Source organism: Balaenoptera musculus, chromosome 3, assembly GCF_009873245.2.
Source record: "Balaenoptera musculus isolate JJ_BM4_2016_0621 chromosome 3, mBalMus1.pri.v3, whole genome shotgun sequence".
Taxonomy (NCBI): Eukaryota; Metazoa; Chordata; class Mammalia; order Artiodactyla; family Balaenopteridae; genus Balaenoptera; species Balaenoptera musculus.
Window position 1 is genome coordinate 100,346,855 of NC_045787.1, and position 14,715 is coordinate 100,361,569.

At 41.4% G+C, this 14,715-nt stretch overlaps 1 protein-coding gene across 3 annotated transcripts in view; it reads left to right on the forward strand.

The window, feature by feature from the left end:
* Positions 1-14,715, forward strand: part of SNX24 (sorting nexin 24) — a 163,221-nt gene that overhangs the window by 12,571 nt on the left and 135,935 nt on the right. Inside the window, exon 1 of one of the 3 annotated variants that reach the window (XM_036846486.1) lies at positions 9,937-10,057. The exons of the other annotated variants lie outside the window; for them this stretch is intronic. The gene's annotated coding sequence lies outside the window, so the exon portion shown is untranslated. Of the gene's footprint in view, positions 1-9,936; positions 10,058-14,715 lie in introns of those variants that run through there. 3 annotated transcript variants of the gene reach the window in all.

Sequence of the window (14,715 nt, forward strand, 5' to 3'; positions counted from 1 at the left end):
GGAAGGAATTTATTTTCTTAGTCTCTTGTGTCTTCAACTGTGTCTCCTTTCTCCCACACTGAAAATCTCAGTACAGTTGTCCCTCGTTATCTGTGGCCCATTGATTGGTTCCAGGATCCGCTCTGCATACCAAAATCCCAGGATGCTCAAGTCCCGTGATTGGCCCTCCACATCCGTGGGATCTGCATCTCTGATAACACCAACTAGCTACCTGGTCTCATTTTATTTTGTATTCTTAGGGATTTTTAAAAAATTAATTTTGTTTTGTACTTGTGTAAAGTATCTACTGCATCAGGTTTATCTGCGGAAATCTAACTTCTGTTTATGTCCTATTCACCGTTTCCTTCCTCTGCCATTAATGCCCATTAAGAAAAACAGTTATGGTTTATCCTTATATTACAAATATATATACACAAATACAAATATGCTTGTTCCTCTACTCCTTTTCTTAGATTAAACAGTAATACATTAAAACATTTTCTTCCACGTGCTTTTTTTTACATAACAGTATATCCTGGAGATGACTACACGGGCATACGCAGAGATGCTGCATTCTTTTCTATAGCTCTTCGCTCTCCATTGTTGGCTGCAGTCAATAGCCTTGTCCATATGTCTTTTTGTATTTTTGTCAGTGTATCTTTAAAATAGATTCCTAGCAGTGGGTTATGAGATCAAAAGGTAAATGCATATTTAATTTTGCCAGGCATTGTCAAATTCCCTTCCTTGAATTGTGCAATTTTGCACTCCCATAGTAGTTTATGAGAGTACTTGTTTCCTCACAAGCTTGCCAATTGAGCATGTTGTCAGGCTTTTGGATTTTTGCCAATCTGATAGGTGAATGGTGGTATCTGAATGTAGATTCCATGTAGTTTGCTGGCTAAATTCTGATGACTGGATTGGGCATATTTGAAACATTCTTGTGTCCCCTTCTAGTTGCGCCCCCCTTTTTTGAAGGGAGTGTTGTGGGTATTTTAAATATGCTACTGTCCTCTTGTTGATTTTTATTAAAAACGCAGATTACTCAGGTTTTCACTTAAAAATTTTTATTCTAAGGAAGAACCAATATGTGGGCTGAGTCTCACCATCTGCCTTTTCTTAGTTCTTTGAGTTTAGATAAATTTAGGAATTTAGAAATGGTTTTAGAAACCATGAGCTTCTCTCTCTTATACACCCTCCCCGTTCTCTTCACCTTGCCAGTGGAACTTAATCTTATTTTCAAAATTACACAAGCCCAGTAGAGCAACAATTCATTCTCATGATTATTATGTGCCTCCTTTCTCGCAGGCATTGCACTGGTATTGTGGGTGCAGGGTAGCTGACATGAGAGCTTGTTCTGGAAGGATGAGTGGCAGTTTGCCAGTTTGAGAAAGGGAAGAAGGTCATTTCAGGTTCAAGGAAGGGCCTGGGGAAGGGTGAGAAGTCTGGGTAGTGGGTAGGTGGTGGGGTGGGACTGGAGTTTGAAGGTTGGGTTGAGTGGTTTAGTGGGACTGTAGATCCCCAGGTAAAATTCTGTCCTGGAAGCTCTACAAGTAATGAGAGTGTTTGTTTGTTTGTTTGTTTTTAAGAGGAGAGAAATATCAGAGGTACAAATGACCAAAAACATATGACAAGGTAGTTAGTCTCACTAGTAATTAAGGAAGGGCAAAGTTGAAACCAAGTTTTTAAAAAATTCGATAGGCAACGTGAAAAAGATTGATAAAAACCAGTACTGATGAAAATGGGGGTGAGGGGAGACGGTTCTTTACTGTCTGTTGCTGAGACTTTCCTACTGTTGGTGAGACTATAACTTGGAGACTCTGTTTTGGAGGTCAGTTTGACAGTATTTATTAAATAAAATATTTATATAACCCTTTGACCCAGGCTTCCCACTTTTTGATCTGTATCCATGAATGCACAAGGATATACATGTAAAGTTATTCGTTGTAGCGTTGTTGATAATACCAAGAGAAAATGGAAACAGATCACTCATTTGTTAAATAAATATTTAACAAATATTTACTGACTACCTACTGAGTGGCAGGCAGTAATCCACCTGTTTGGGATATAGCAATGAACAAAACAGGCAAAGGTCTCTCTTCAAGGAGAGTCAGTCGACAGTTTCTACCCTCAAGAAGCTTACATTCTAATTGGATGGGTGGAGAAGGGCAGAAATAAACATGATAATTAAATTATATAATATCTCAGATAGTGATAAGTGCTGAGTAAAATAAACAAGGGAAGGGGGATAAAGAGTGCCGGGGGGAGCATCAGAGAAGCCCTCCCTGGGAAAGTGACATTAGAACAGAGACCTGAAGGAGGTAAGGGGGTGAGTCATGAGGTTATCTAGGAAACATTGTCTACGCAACAGGAACAGTGTGTGCAAAGGGCATGAGATAGGAATGTACCCAGTGTGTTTTAGATGTAGAAAGGAGTCCAGTGAGGTTGGACTGGAGTCAGAGAATAGGGGGTAATAGGGGATGAGGTCATAGGTAGTGTGATGGGGGCGGATAATGTGAGGTGGGGTGATGGTTTGGGCAGTGCATAGCCAGTAGGTCTGGGAAGAAGGGATAAGGCTTTTACTCTGAGAGAAGGGAAGCAGAGGAATGATTTGATTCACCAAGTATGTTTTGATTACTAACCACATGATCAGTGTAGTGGCACTCTTCTAGATGCTGAGGACACAGTAGCAGAGAAAACAGATGGAAATCCCCGTCCTTACATGTTAGTTACGTGAGTTAACTTTGAAAAGAATCAGTCTCATTTCAGTGTGGAAAATAAACTATAGGAGGGTCAGGTACAGGCTGGAAGCTCAGTTAGGAAGCTATTGTAGTATCCTACATAAAAGACGATGATGGCTTAGAACAGTTCTGTAGATGAAAGTGGTGGAAGATGGATGGATTCTGGACAGATTTTGATGATGGAGCCAACAGGATTCACTGATGGATTTGATATGGAGTGTGAGAAAAAATGAGGAACAGGATGACTTCAAGATATTTAGCTTGAGCAAATGGGAGAATGGTGGCACTGTTTACTGAAATGTGGATGAATTTGGGTAGAGCACATTTCGGGGGAAAGATCAGAAGTCCTATTTTTGGACCTGCTTAATTTGAAATGTTTCACCAAATATCTAGGCATCTTGTGGGTCAGTCAAATTGACATATAAAATTAACCATTCCAAGTCCACCCCTTACCAACTTGGCACCCATGTGCATCTCCTTAAACCATACTTAATCTCCAAATAAAGATGACAATAAGGTCATAATTCTACCTCACATGATACAACTATCCTATATACAACTGAAAACACTCTAACCCCTTACCCAGAAGAGGAGTTAAGGTCCTTGAGTCAGGACATCCTGAAACTTAAATACTATGATGTGAAGTTAACAATACTTAAATACTCCTGTATAAAGTCAGTACGTCTTATGTTACACAATAAGGAGATAAAAGAGGGAAGAAAACAAAGATATTTGCTTTCTGTATATTAATATATGTATGTACACATTTATATATGCACACAAACATATTCATAACACAGTCAGAAGGAAATACTCATGACAATTACAGGCCTCATTTCTGTAACTGGTCACAAGTTTGCAGCTGATGTTTATAACTACCTTCTTTCACTGCCCAGTCCATATTCTCCTTGCCTTCAGCAAGTACATTAGCTGCTCTTGGTTCTTTACCTAGTGAAGTGACCCAAACCTTCATTCCCAAAGGGTCTGAGATGTTAGTAGTTATGCTTGAATTGGATTGTTATAGTTTTCTGTTGACTTTTATCACAGGGCATCGTAATATTAAGAGACATCCTAAGGGATCTCCTGTGTTGCAGATACACTCTTCCTTACCTCCATTGTGGAGTAGTGGTCCAGTTTCCCCTTGGCAATCAGGATCAGTCGCCCCAGCCGGCACAGTAACTCCCTCTGCACTTACTTAGAGACACGAGGAGATCAGAGTGGCCAGGTAATAGTCTTAAATTTTAGTTCAGTGGAATCATTGTTGTGTCTCTTGGTAGAAGCATAGAAGCATTTTTTCCCCTTTGGAACTAAGACTTCTGGGCCAGCCGAGCATAAATTCATGGGGACAGAAAGCAAGATTTTTGCCAGTGGGTCCCTAAGGGTAATAGTGAATTGTGTCACTCCCATTTCCACTTCTCTGTTCCTGGGTCCGTGAATCCTGGCTTTGGGAGAAACAGCACCTTATATTGGATGCTGATTCAGAGCATATCCACCTTCCTAGAGAACCTTGTCCCAGCCTGCAAGGTATTGCCATGTGGCTGAGACTGTAACTGAGTCTGCAAAAGGCCATTCCACCTTCTGTCAAACCAGTTGCTTCAGGATGGTGGGGAACATGGTAATACCAGTAATTCCACGATCATGGGCCCATTGCATCACTTTATTTGCTGTGAAATTAGTTATTTGAGCAGAATCAATGCTGTGCTGCGGAATGCCGTGATGGTGGATAAGGTATTCATTCCATAAGTCCATGGATGGTAGTCATGGCAAAAGCATTGCATGTATGGAAGGCAGATCTGTATCCAGAGCAAGGGTCTGTTTCAGGAAGGACAAAATATTGTCCCTTCCATTATGGAAGTGGTCCAACGTAATCAACTTACTGCCAGGAAGCTGGCTGATCACCCTGGGGAATGGTGCCGTATTAAGAGCTCAGTGTTGGTCTCTGCTGCTGGCACTCAGCAGTGGCTGTAGCCAGGTCAGCCTTGGTGAGTGGAAGGCCATGTTGCTGAGCCCATGCATAACCTCCATCCCTGCCACCTTGACCACTTTGTTCATGAGCTCATTGATGACGGGGGTGGCTGGGGAAAGAGGCTGACTGGTATCCACAGAACAGGTCATCTTATTCACTTGTTTATTAAAATCCTCCTCTGCTGAGGTCGCCCTTTGGTGAGCATTCACATGGGACACAAATATCTTCATGTTTTTTGCCCATTCGGAGAGGTCTGTCCACATACCTCTTCCTCAGATTTCCTTGTCAGCGTTTTCCAATCATGTTCTTTCCAGTTCCCTGATCATCCGGCCAAATCATTGCTCACAACCTATGAATTGGTATGTGGTAGCACATCTGCCCATTTCTCCTTCCAAGCAAAGTGAACAACCAGGTGCATTGCTCACAATTTGCCCACAGGGAGGATTTCCTTTCACCATTGTTTTCCAAGGGTGTCCCTGAAAGGGGCCCGTATTGACAGGGTGTCCACTTTCAGGTGGTGCCTGCCTATGGTACAGAACCATCTGTAGACCAGGCAGAGGTCTTTTCTTCCTCTATCACCTGATCATAGGGAATTCCCCAAGTGGCCATAGGTTAGGCTAGGAGAGAAGGTAATGTAGTAGGAGTGGGAACCATGGGCATTTGGGCCACTTCTTCAAGTAACTTACTTGTGCCTTCACAGCCTTCTTGGGCCCAATCACATACGTACCACTCCTGTTTAATGATGAAGTATTGCTGTGCATGCCCAACTTTTAGCCTGGTGAGCCAAATAGCACCCAGTTCCTGATGGAGAGTTCAGGTTGCATCGTAACTTGGTCCTGGCTAAGTGTTCAGTCTCTACTCAAGCCCATTAGTAGGCCAAGAGCTGTTCCTCAAAAGGAGAGTAGGTATCCACAGAGGATGGCAGAGCTTTGCTCCAGAATCCTAAAGACCTGCGCTGTGATGCATCTGCAAGGTCCTGCCGAAGGCTCCAAACACCATCCCCATGTGCTACTGCCCTTCTAGCACCATTGGATCTGCTGGATCATCATGGCCCAAGTGGCAGAGCAGCTTGAACCACAGCAGGACCTATTACAGAGCCTCCTCTTGTTCTGGGGTGCACTCAAAACTAGCAGCTTTTTAGGTCACTTGGTAAAGGGACCAGAATATGTTGCATCCAAAATACAAAGAGGCCCACCATGTTATGGAGGGCAACCTGCTTACTTAGTCTACTGGTTTAAATATTAATCTCATCTCAAAACTCTCACAGCAACACCCAGAATAATGTTTAACCGAATATCCGGGCACCTCATGGTAAAATTAACCATCACACTTCCTCCTAAAAGTAAAATTAGACACTTCATTCATATATAAACATTGTAGTGTTTTTCTCCTTTTTGTTTTTGTTCAGATGAATATAACATGAGAAAACGAGCTTTTATATTTTATTATCTGATATTTATTTTAAACTACGGTTTAGTTCTCCCCGCAGTTGGAAAGTTTTCTCTTCAAATACATACCTGTAGAAGGTTTTTGTACCTCCATTTTTAAAAAGTGATCATAGTGCAGGGAATAAAAGTTTATAGAAATGGTCTGTTTTCCTTGTTTATTATTAGTGAACAATTAGATCTCACTGTCAGTAAAAATTGATGGCTGCAGCTTCCTAACTATTGAACTTGTGCTAATAAATGCAACAGTTGTTCATAATTTGGTGGTAAATGACCTTTAAATGTAGATGTTTACGGAGGCTGTCCTTGGGGAACAATTTAACTTCCAAATGACACCCATGAGTACTTGTTATCATTTAAATATGCTTCCTTTTGTCAATAGCAGAATAACAAATACTGGTTAGATTTCTAATGTTGATTCAGATACCAGGAAACCTGCTGAATAAATTAGTGTACATTTGATTTATATTGACCAAAATTTTTTACATTGCTGTGTTACAGGTCAAGGTGACATGCATTTAAATGCATTGTAGAGCAGAGGTCATGCTTGACTGACGTGAATGCTTACACTGTTTTTAATTAACTTTTAAATATTATCCTAAAATTCCTTCTCAAGTACCAGTTGTTAGGTAGAGGATTGAAATTAATTTAGGACATTAGTGGAGACCTTATTTTGAAAGTCAATAATCTTAATCTTTCCCATAAAAATTATTGGAGTACATTATTGCTACATTTTATCTTATAATTTGTAGGGAAATCAGATCTGTTTTTTCCATCATAGACTCTGAATTCATTGTCTGTGGGTTTTCCATTGTCAGTTTTGCAGAAAAAATCTGAGATAGCACTGAAAACATTTTTCGAAGTAATGAACAAAGTCTTACCTAGTACCGGAAGTACTTTATCAAGCAAACGCATTTTTTTTAGTGCTAGGAACTTTTTCACTGATGTTGTCGTGTGTGCCTGGAGGGAGGATGGTTTTCACGGTGAAAATGTAGATTAATCTTGTCAGCCATTCATTAGTAGTCCAAAATAGTATATGTTTTAGGGAAGCTTTAATCAACACCTTACTTGCCCTTTGAGAGAATATCTTCACAGTGAATGCTGCTTCTTTTGCATATAAATATTGTTGGATAAAAAGCATTTTGCTTTCACTGTAGAATTTTTTTCACTTATGTCCCATGTAAAGGTTTACGTAATTCAAAAGTTTAGAACTGAAACGTGCAAAGGTTTTTATTCTCAACCATGCAGATTTGTTATTAATCAAAAAGTGTGCATTGGGAATTTCAGGATAACCTTCTGAGTTTTGCTTCTCAAGGAAAGGCAGCACAAAGCTCTTCTCTTTTAAAACTTCTCATGTCAACTTCTACAGCTACCCTCTAGAGCAAACAGGATAGCAGCTCTGCCCACCTCCAGTGAATGGCAGAGTCCTGGGATGTCAGGTTAGTTTCAGCCACACTGTAGCTTTCTGCCCAGGTTGCAATGCCCAGAACAGCATCAACCCCGTATGGTCCACGAGGTCAAAAAAAGTGACAGTGTTGAAAATGCCAGTGAGTGAGAAAAGGAAGTGGAGATAATAAAATTGAAAGTGGTGAGACAATGACCCATGTTGTATGTGTGTATGAGATGAATCATTCAATAGTAGGAAGCATTCTGAAGGACTGAGGGGAGAGTCAGGCGGCATTTCCCATAAGTGGAAAGGCAATTGTGACTGACGAACGGAAAGACTTTTAGGTGTCATCACCAACCTCGGGAGAAGGCAGGGAGTCTGAGAAAAAGGCTAATCGTCGATGTGATGGTGCTGCTGGTGGATGACCCGTTGGGATGCCATCCAAATGAGGGATTGAACTTCTAGTGCAAATAATTAGCTGCTAACGCTGTGGTGCTCAGCTCTTGCTGCAGCTTGGAGTCACCTGGAGATCTTTATAAACTAGAGATGCCTGGGTCCTACCCTCAGAGCATCTAATGGTTCTGGAGTATGGGTTGAGCATTGGAACTTTTTAAAAGTCCCTGGGTGATTCTGATGAGTAGTAAAAGTTAAGAACTGCACTAAAAATATCCCCACGATGCTTGTGGAGATCATTAAGGGAGGTTACTTGCCCCAGCACATCTGAATAGGGTAAGTCAGTGGTTCTTAAGAGCTTCTTCAGGCTCCATCCCCAGAGATTCTCAGGTGATTGGAGCCCAGGCTTTGGTAGGCTGAGCTCTTCAGGTGATTTTAATTTGTAGCTAAGCCTGCAAACTAAGGAGGTGGCTTACCCTGTTTTGAAAAAGATGCCCTGTAGAGTGTATATTTAGCATGAAGGAGATATGTCAGCTTTGTTTTAAAGCTTTAAAGGACTGATTTACATTCTGATTCAGCCAAAGTGCACCTAAGACTGAGCCCTTAAAACACTCTTAAGTCTTTGGATCCATAAACAAATGAACTTAGAAAAAGCTTTCCTGATGTCAGCTAGTTTGAGGAACTTCTACGGAGTGTCACTGGTAAGCTTTGGAGCCAGACAGACTTGGTACCACATTCTGGCTTGTAACTTCCCAGCGAGGCAACTTGTGGAAGTCATCACCCTCCCTCTGTTCCCTAAAGTGCTGACCTCGGTTTTCTCTCAGGGATCTCAAATTAAGTATCAGCCTCATAGCAAGAACGCTCTGACCGGGGCAGCTGTTGTTATTTCTACTCCTTCTAATTAAATTTTTGCCAATACAGGTTAATATTTCATCATATATTTTACCTTTCTTTCATCTAGTGTTAAATTTTTTTTCACCTTTGAGTAGTTTCATATTTAATTCACTGCTTTAAATGAATTATTGTTTTTTTATGCTCTTAGATTTTTATTTATTTTATTGAAGTATAGTTGATTTACAATGTTGTGTTAGTTTCAGGTGTTACAGCACAGTGATTCAGATATATATATATATATATATTCTTTTTCAGATTCTTTTCCCTTATAGATTATTACAAAATATTGAGTATATCTATTTTATATATAGTAGTGTGTATATTTTAATCCCAAACTCCTAATTTATCCCCCTCCCCTTTCCCCCTTGGTAACCATGTTTGTTTTCTATGTCTGTGGATCTATTTCTGTTTTGTAAATAAGTTCATTTGTATCTTTTTAAATGAATTTTTTTTTGTTTGTTTTTTGCTTTTTTTTTAAATGAATTATTTTTAAAAAGCATTATAGCTGATTCACTTTGTTATAAAGCAGAAACTAACACACCATTGTAAAGCAGTTATACTCCAATAAAGATGTAAAAAATTATACTGCAAAAAAAACTGTAAAAAAAAAAATATTATCAAAAGACCCTTGCAGTGCTTTCAGATTACAGAATGACATCTAAAGTGTGCTTATCACCTCATATGTAAAAACAAATGAAGAATGTTGATTATGTGGTTAAACAACCGATTGTTGACAACTGCTATTTATTTATTGATCACTGAGTGCTTAGATGAAATTCCAGCCACTCTTCTTCACTGTAGACTCCTAATAGTGTTCGCAGGTAAAACTTTGAATTGTTTTCCTCCTTTCTCCTGATATAAGAAGGTCTTTTTAGAAGAAGCCAGACAACCAAACCGAAATCTGTAAGTGTGTTAGCATATGGCTCTGGCCTGGCAGTGGGGCTGGGCCAGTCCCCACCCAGACCCATTCTTGTGTGCTTTTATCTGAGCAGAAGTAGAACTTTTGACTTCTGACTCATCAGTGTTCAGGTTTAGCCAGGTTCAGATGACGCCAGTTTGAACGAATGTCACTGTAACCTGGAGTTTTGTGTTAGAAGCTCTTTCTGCAGTCAGGGTTTGTTCCTTCAGTGAGTCGCGGTTTTAGAAAAGTTCTGTGGAGTTCGTCTTTCTGTGACCTAGAGGATCCTAAACGCCTGGCTGTGGAGGCTGACAATCTGCTTTATTGGAAGTTTAGCTCAGAGTTCACGTGATTAGGGTGAGTAAGTTCGTGTACCAAGCGGGGCTGGCAGGGAGAGCCCGGCACAAGTACCAGGCACAGGCCGGAGCCATGAGAGGTGGCGGTGGGTGAGGGCTGGGTGAAGGCATGGAGGTGTGGAGTGTGAGGCACAATTTCATCAGCCCCAATATTTACTTACATTCATTTATTCAGCCAGTGGTTCTTATTTTTTTCCTTGTGTTTGGCCACGTGGCTTGGGAGATCTTAGTTCCCAGGCCAGAGATTGAACCCAGGCCCTCAGCAGTGAAAGCACAGAGTCCTAACCACTGGACAGTCAGGGAATTAGCCAACCAATGGTTCTTTTTTTCTTTTTTTTTTAATACCTTTATTTATTTATTTATTTTTGGCTGCGTTGGGTCTTCATTGCTGCACGCGGGCTTTCTCTAGTCGCAGCGAGCGGGGGCTACTCTTCGTTGCAGTGCACGGGCTTCTCATTGCAGTGGCTTCTCTTGTTGCGGAGCACGGGCTCTAGGCACGTGGGCTTCAGTGGTTGTGGCGCGCGGGCTCAGTAGTTGTGGCTCATGGGCCCTAGGGCGCAGGCTCAGTAGTTGTGGCGCACGGGCTTAGTTGCTCCGCGGCATGTGGGTCTTCCCGGATCAGGGCTCGAACCCGTGTCCCCTGCACTGGCAGGCGGATTCTTGACCACTGTGCCACCAGGGAAGTCCCCAGCCAATGGTTCTTGAAGGCCTACAGTACACCAGGTGCTGTACTGGGCCCTGAGGTTGCCATCACTTTCAGCAGTTTCTTTCCAAGACCCTCAAGAAATCCCAGAACTCTCTTTCAGAAAGATTCTTCCTGTTTGTGAACACTGTGTACACTTGAGCTATAGTTAAATCAACTAATCCTGTATTGCTCCATGGAGAGCTGAATGTATAAATACAGTTACGTTAACAAGCTTCAATATGAGCAAACTGTTAACTTCAGTTTTCTTATCTTTAAAACAGATGAACGATAATACCTAACCATAAAGTCATTGCCAATATTAAATGGCATGAGGCATGTGAACTACCTGGCAAGGGTCTCAGATTACGTTTAGTGCAAAAAGAATTACTGTTGTAATTAGGCCTCTCTCTGCCTTCACAACCTCGGCTCAGTCCTTCTCTGAAGGCCAGGTACCAGAACACAGTCTAGAAGCCTGTGTGAAAGACAGCTGGGAGCGGGGTCTCCCAACAAGTTTCCTTGTTGTCTAACACATGGGGGAACCAGGGAGCATTAAATGGGTGCGATGGTCCAAGTAGATGGGAAAATTGATGTGCGTCCTTGGGTGCTGACAAGTGTCAGCGTGTTGTACTTGTTCTGATACTGGCCCATGCAGCATTAGAGCCAGCCTTTGTGAATCAGGCAGTTGCTTATGTTTATTTTGTAACCTTGACCTCCTTGAGAGAACTTTCTATGAGAAGGGAAGTAGCAACACTGTTGAAGAGTGGACCTTGGATGACACCCAGCCACTTCCTAACCATGTGTTTAGCAGTCCCCAGTTTTTTAAATGCTTTGAGCCTTGGTTCCCATAAATAGGCATACTAGGAATGCTTTATATCCATTTGGGATTGTTTTAATCAAGTGAAATAATAGGTGTAAAGCCCTTAACATGTGGTTGGTTCTGTAGTAGTTAGTGTTGGCATTTGTTTCTAAGAATTTAAATCTTTATGTTGGATTTCTATAGAGAGTTCCCTAAGTTAGGCTTGTGTGGGATTCCTGATTTGAGTACATTGGATACTGTAAACCCCTCTCCTGTTCCTTCACTTTACCACCAAAGCAAAACAAAAACAACAAAAATAATGCCTTTCAAGTAAACATTTCATAGAAATTCCAGTATGGCAAAGGGATTTGGGGTTCATGAAGTTGAATTAGAGTTTGACCTGTGTTTATTTTATTCATGAACTATTTAGGATTTTCTCATGTCCAGTAGACACACTCTGTCAAAACCAATTAATGATAAAGTTTTACCAAATGCAAAATACAGTGCCATGAAAAAAGTTTACTTAGAACTCCAGGGAGCTTGAATATTATGACTTCATTTATTTTTTTTTATACACATCAGTGTATACATGTCAATTCCAATCTCCCAATTCATCCCACCACCACCCCCATCCCCCCGCCACTTTCCCCCCTTGGTGTCCATATGTTTGTTCTCTACATCTGTGTATGACTTCATTTTTATGGGGAAAAAGTAGATGAGTCTTATGAATTGCCCATGCAAATATGCACTTCTAAAGAAGTCTTCTTTTAATATTTTGCCATCATTTGCTTGAGGCATATGCAGTCTAGCGGGAGTGCAGCAGGGCAGAAAGTGTCTGGGCTTGAAGGTAAGCCAGACCTGGGTTCTCACCTGGATAGGTGTCCTAATGACTCAGTCTCTTCACTTGTAAGGCTGGGGGAATGCTGGCACTGAGAGTTGTGAAGATAAAAATGTAACTGAGATAACAAATGAAAAGCACGTACTATGGTGTTGGACGTACACTAAAAAATAGTTGCTGTTACTATCCTGGATCTAAAAAACAGGAGGAGAATGATAGATTTCTTTATTGCGGCAGCACGTGAGAAGCACGCGTTTTACCTTTTCTCGTGTCTTCTCTACCTCTGGCCTGGGCATCCCTGCCCTCCTGCTCAGTGCCACCTGCCCAGGGGTCCGAAGTCTCTTGGAGTCGACACTGCATAGGAGGAAGCTGTTTAGCCTGCCAAGTAGATTGCATGTCATAAGCCTTCTGTCCGGAGATTGTAATGAAGCCTGCTGTGATTCTGGTGCGGTGAGAGGTGCGGTGTGCAGAGTTATTCTTGATGGGACCAAAGTGCCAGCAGCTCCAGTGACCGGGATTCCCCCTGAGCCAGTTGGATCCGAAGGGCTCTGGTCTTGTTGCTGCCCAAGTGGTCCTGGTGGAGGGGCATCCTGCTAGTGCCTTTGGGGATGTTCCTGGGATTTGGAGGTCAGAGTTGGAAGCCATGCACCCAGTTCATTGGGGGTTGATTTAGGAACCCAAAAAGAGTTTTCCAGTATCGTTATTAAACCCTGGAGAGAAACTTGAAACAGAAACTCAGTACAAAGGATAGCCCATGGGAGAGTGAGTTTTGGTAATTGAAGGAAGTGTTTTGTAAGCTTGAATGTCCAGTAATGTGCAGAGTTAAAATACAGGAAACATTTTCATACTGAAAATGGGTACAGAACTAAAAGTTCCAGGAACTGGCTTATTAAATAATAATGGTGAAAAATGATTTAAAATCTTGTGTGTGTGTTTTAACGTTAGATATGCAAAAGCTAGACTAAGTACTTCTTTTGTTTGATTTATCCAGTTTTTGCTTCCTTTGGCTGCCCTGGGTCTATGCAGGAGCGCCTCCTGGCATGATGGAGAACTGTCGAGTTGTGATCTTTCCTCCTGAATTTCTTGTGCATGATTTTATATTTAAACCTTTATAAGCAGTTCCATTGATGTTCTTCAGGTGCTATACAGATTGTTCTTAAATGAATGTGGGTAGGCCCTGGATTCTTAAGTTGACTACAGTACTGTCATTTTCAAAGTATATGTTTATTTTCCAGTTTTTTAGATTTGGAGAGTTTTTAAAAAACAACACTTGCTTTATGTTAGTAATGTATTCATTTTCATTGGCCATTTATCATAGTGTCAGTTTATAAAAATAAAGATATATTAGTCTTTGAAAGCCCCTTAACATATTTTGAACTGATCAACTGCTTAGTTAATATATTTGTAACATTGTAAGATAGTTAACTTTCAGGATAGATGGAGATTATTAAAGATCACTGCCATTTAACCTCTTGTGCTCTTAGTCTTAGCATACAAAGGAAGGAAAGCATTCATCTGTTATAAAGTAGCATAATTAATCTGTATAATTTAGTAAATCTAGTCTTCGAATCCCTGCTTGTTGCCAGCTACGGGCAATTGACAACGATAATGCATGATTCCAGCCCTCAAGGAGTTTGCAGTTTAGTTCTACACAAATGACACAGCACCCGCGAAGCAATAATGAATGCTTTATGGTAATACGTAGAAAAGTAGCAAGTTGTATTGAATGGAGATTTTGAGAATGACGTCAGTGAGGAGTAAAGTACCAGGAAGACTTCCTACAAGAAATGGCTTAAGCTGTGTTCTGAAGCGTAGGTAGGATCTAGATAAGCAGATGGAAAGGATAAGGCTTCTGTGAAGGAACCCCTACCCCCCAAAAGGTAAAAACATGTAAATGAACATTATGTGACGGGGGATGGGAAGAGAGCGGTGTCCAGTGTGCAGGAGGTAGTGGAAGGTGGAGGGTGCAGTATTCTGGGTACACGGGGCAGAGCCAGGTGGCAGAGGTCCCTGGGGAGGACTGCCTTTTCTCTGTTTCTCCTGGACGGTGGCAGCCACCATTGTTGAAGTGTCAGAGTTCATTCCACTTTTGACGGGGATTGGGGAGAGGAGGGCACGTTCTAGAAGGTGGGATGTCTGAGTTGCTTTGGGGGGGGTGGTGGAGAGGAGAGAATGCCTGTCACCAGCATCAGGTAAGGATGGGATCGGAAACTTTGAAATCTGATAACTTTGTGCAGAAGTAAACAGGGCTGCAGAGCATATTTCTGAACAGCCAAGTGACATGAAAATGAGGACATCATGTTGATTAAACTTACCTTGATGTACAGAATGTTTCCAAAG